Source organism: Ceratotherium simum, chromosome 19, assembly GCF_057802395.1.
Source record: "Ceratotherium simum simum isolate JZ-2026a chromosome 19, ASM5780239v1, whole genome shotgun sequence".
In the NCBI taxonomy this organism is placed as follows: domain Eukaryota; kingdom Metazoa; phylum Chordata; class Mammalia; order Perissodactyla; family Rhinocerotidae; genus Ceratotherium; species Ceratotherium simum.
In genome coordinates this window covers 209,261-213,803 of record NC_141918.1, presented here as the reverse complement: position 1 = coordinate 213,803, position 4,543 = coordinate 209,261, and the positions used below count along the sequence as shown (strand labels likewise).

The 4,543-nt window shown below is 38.0% G+C and overlaps 1 pseudogene; it reads left to right on the top strand.

Moving 5' to 3' along the window:
* Positions 1-2,572: 2,572 nt before the first annotated feature.
* LOC101398918 (small ribosomal subunit protein eS27 pseudogene) lies at positions 2,573-2,827 on the top strand (annotated as a pseudogene).
* The last annotated feature ends 1,716 nt before the right edge of the window (positions 2,828-4,543 follow it).

The window sequence follows — 4,543 nt, the reverse complement described above, 5'->3', positions numbered from 1 at the left end:
AAAATTACAGGCCAATATCGCTGATGAACATAGATGCAAAAATCCTCAACAAAATATTGGCAAACTGAATACAATAATACATTAAAAAGATCATACACCATGATCAAGTGGGATTTATACCAGGGACGCAAGGATGGTTCAACATCTGCAAATCAATCAACGTGATACGTCACATCAACAAAACAAAGAATAAAAATCACACGGTCATCTCAATAGACGCAGAGAAGGCATTTGACAAGATGCAACATACATTTACAATAAAAACTCTCAACAAAATGGGAATAGAAGGAAAGTAACTCAACATAATAAAGGCTATTTATGACAAACCCACAGCCAACATCCTACTCAATGGGGAAAGACTGAAAGCCATTCCTCTGAGAACAGGAATGAGGCAGGGCTGCCCACTCTCACCACTCCTGTTCAACATAGTACTGGAGGTTTTGGCCAGAGCAATTAGGCAAGAAAAAGGAATAAAAGGCATCCAAACAGGTAATGAAGAAGTGAAACTCTCACTATTTGCAGATGACATGATTTTATATATAGAAAACCCTAAAGAATCTGTTGGAAAACTATTAGAAACAATCAACAACTGCAGCAAATTTGCAGGGTACAAAATCAATCTAAAAAATCAGTTGCATTTCTTTATGCTAATAATGAACTAACAGAAAGAGAGCTCAAAAAGATAATACCATTTACAATTGCATCAAAAAGAATAAAATACCCAGGAATAAATTTACCATGGAGGTGAAGGACCTATACAATGAGAACTACAAGACATTATTGAAAGAAATCCATGATGACATAAAGAAATGGAAAGATATCCCATGCACGTGGATTGGAAGAATAAACATAGTTAAACTGTCTATATTACCTGAAGCAATCTACAGATTCAATGCAATCCCAACCAGAATCCCAATGACATTCTTCACAGAAATTGAAAAAAGAATACTAAAATTTATATGGGGCAACAAAAGACCCTGAATAGCTAAAGCAATCCTAAGAAAAAAGAACAAAGCAGGAGGCATCACAATCCCGGACTTCAAAGCAATAGTAATCAAAACAGCATGGTACTGGTACAAAAACAGACACACAGATCAATGGAACAGAATTGAAAGCCCAGAAGTAAAACCACACATATATGGACAGCTAATTTTCAACAAAGGTGCTAAGAACATACAATGGAGAAAGGAAAGTCTCTTCAATAAATGGTGTTGGGAAAACTGGACAGTCACATGCAAAAGAATGAAAGTGGACCATATGTTATCACCATTCACAAAAATTAACTCAAAATGGATCAAAGACCTGAAGGTGAGACCTGAAACTATAAAACTCGCAGAAGAAAATATAGGGAATACACTATTTGACATTGGTCATAAAGGAATCTTTTCGGATGACATGCCTACCCAGACTAGGGAAACTAAAGAAAAAATAAACAAGTGGGACTTTATCAGATTAAAGAGCTTCTACAAGACAAACGAAACCAGAATCAAGATGAACAGACAACCCACCAGCTGGGAGAGAATATTTGCAAAACATACATCTGACAAGGGGTTGATCTCCATAAGGTATAAAGAAATCACACAACTGAACACCAAAAAAACAAACAACCCGATAAAAAATGGGCAGAGGAAATGAACAGACACTTCTCCAAAGAAGATATACAGATGGCCAACAGGCACATGAAAAGATGTCCAACCTCACTAATCATCAGGGAAATGCAAATCAAAACAACACTAAGATTTCACCTCACGCCCGTTAGAATGGCTATAATCACCAAGACAAAAAACAACAAGTGTTGGAGAGGATGTGGAGAAACAGGAACCCTCATACACAGCTGGTGGGAATGCAAACTGGTGCAGCCTCTATGAAAAATGGTATGGAGATTCCCCAAAGAATTAAAAATAGAGATGCCCTATCACCCAGCCATCCCACTACTGGGAATCTATCCAACGAACCTGAAATCAATAATCCAAAGAGGCTTATGCACCCCTATGTTCACTGCAGCATTATTCACCACAGCCAGGAAGTGGAAGCAACCTAAGTGTCCCTTGACTGACTATTGGATCAAGATGATGTGGTATATGTATACAACGGAATACTACTCAGCCATAAAAAAAAAACAAAATCCTCCCATTTGCAACAACATGGATGGGCCTAGAGCGTATCATGTTAAGTGAAATAAGTCAGAAAGAGAAAGAAAAACACTGCTTGATCTCACTCATATGTGGAATATAAACCAACACATGGACAGAGAAAACTGTACTGTGGTTACCAGGGGCAATGGGGGTGGGGGGTGGGCACAAGGGGTGAAGGGAGACATATATATGGTGATGGACAAACAAAAATGTACAACCCCAAACTTCACAATGTTAAAAACCATTAAAACATCAAAAAAAAAAAAAAGACATACATAACGAGTGTTGGAGAGGATGTGAAGAAAAGGAAATCCATGTACACTGCTTGTGGGAATACATATTGGTGCATCCACTATGGAAAACAGTATGGAGATTTTTCAAAAAATTAAAAATAGGACTACAAGCCTTTCTGGCAGTGATGACCTCCCCATGAGAACATGCCTCTCACAAAGGATCTCCTTTATCTCTCTCCAGAAGAGGAGAAGAGAAAACACAAGAAGAAGCACCTGGTGCAGAGCCCCAGTTCCTACGTCAGGGATGTGAAATGCTTAGGTTGTTATGAAATCACCACTGTTTTTAGCCATGCATAAATGGTAGTTTCGTGTGTTGGCTGGTCCACTATACTCTGCCAGCCTATGGGAGGAAAAGCAAGGCTTCCAGAAGGATGCTCCCTCAGACAGAAGCGGAACTAAAAGAATCCTGAATCAAAGTGAGTGGGAAACCATCCCAAGAAACACATTTTGGATATATAAAAAAAATAGAACTACTATGTGATCCAGCTATTCCACTTCTCGGTATTTATCTAAAGAACACAAAGACAGTAATTTGAAAAGATATATGCACTTCTATGTTCATTGCAGTATTATTCACAATAATCATGACTTGGAAACAACCTAAGTGCCCATCAATGGGTTAAATGGATAAAGAAGAAGTGGTACACACACACACACACACCCACACACACACACACACACACACACAGTGGAATACTACTCAGCTCTAAAAAAGATAACATCTCTCCATTTGCGACAACATGAATGGACCTTGAGGGTATTATGCTAAGCAAATAAGAAAGACAAATACCATATAATTTCACTCATATGTGAAAGATAAACAGACAGACAAACACATAGATAGAACAGATTGATGGTTACCAGAGAGGAAAGGCAGTGGGGGGAGGATGAAAGTGATAAAGAGGCACATGTGTACAATGATGATTGGATGGATGGTTACAGAATTTTGATGGTTAACATGATGTAGTCTGTACAGATGTCAAAACACAATGATGTACAACTGAAATTTATATAATGTTATAAACCAATGTTACCTCAATAAAAAAATAAAAAACAGAAGGGGAGAACACCTTCCTATGCTAGACCTCCATCCGATCTGCAAATATAATAAGATTTCTTGTGTGTCCTGCCAAGAATAAGAATGTTTCATACACAGACACACACACACACACACACACACTGGAGTTGCACTGTATGCAAACTTAACTTATTCAAAGATTAGTATGTGAGGATCCCCTTCAGGTCCCCAAAGTGCCAATATCCCACTGGGCTGAGTGTGGAAGGTATATATCATTCCAAACCTAAGCACTAAATGCAAGCAAATTAACTTATGTCATGTTCGACATTTCCAGAAACATCTAGCTATGAGTCATCATGGGTGATTTTGTACTCACATGTTTTTGCCCCGTGGCCTTTAAACTAAACCCATTTAAAAATGCGAGTACACTGTATCTCTTTTTACATCCTGCACATACCATTACATTTGTTAAACAGCTCTGTTAGAAACTTATTTTCCACATTAAGCCAGAATCTGCTTTCACAAACTTCTAAGCAGTGGAACTTCTTTTGGATTCTAGGATATGACAGAGTAAGCCAAATTCATGTTATTTTAATGACAAGATTTCTAGATTTTAGACAGATGTCTTCTCCCACCCCACCCAAATCATTCCTTCTTACAACATTATCTAAAAATAAGTATAATTGTTTACTATTGAAGAAAATCATTCAGAATTATTAAGCTTGCTTTTAGTTAAATAAAACAGCTAATTCCCCTATCCCAAGAAATACAGAGGTTTTTGTATGAAGGACATTACCATTTAATCACATTTACATTACTCTAGAGATAAGTGGTGACTTACTTACTAAAAGATTAATGTTGACCTTAAGCAAATAGACAGCCAGTTATTCCTCCAGCAAAATGAATTTATTCGAGATCAGCAAAGAATTGCAATTTGAGGTCTGCAACCATTGCGATCCACGTGCAAGTTCCCCCAGCAACACGGGAGGAGAAACTCTACTGCAGATGAGAAGAGGAGGTTGGGAGGGCTATTGTAAACAAAGAGTCCACTGGAGGAGTTGAGAGTTTGAGGTGTAGTGGCTTTTCACTGGCTGAGT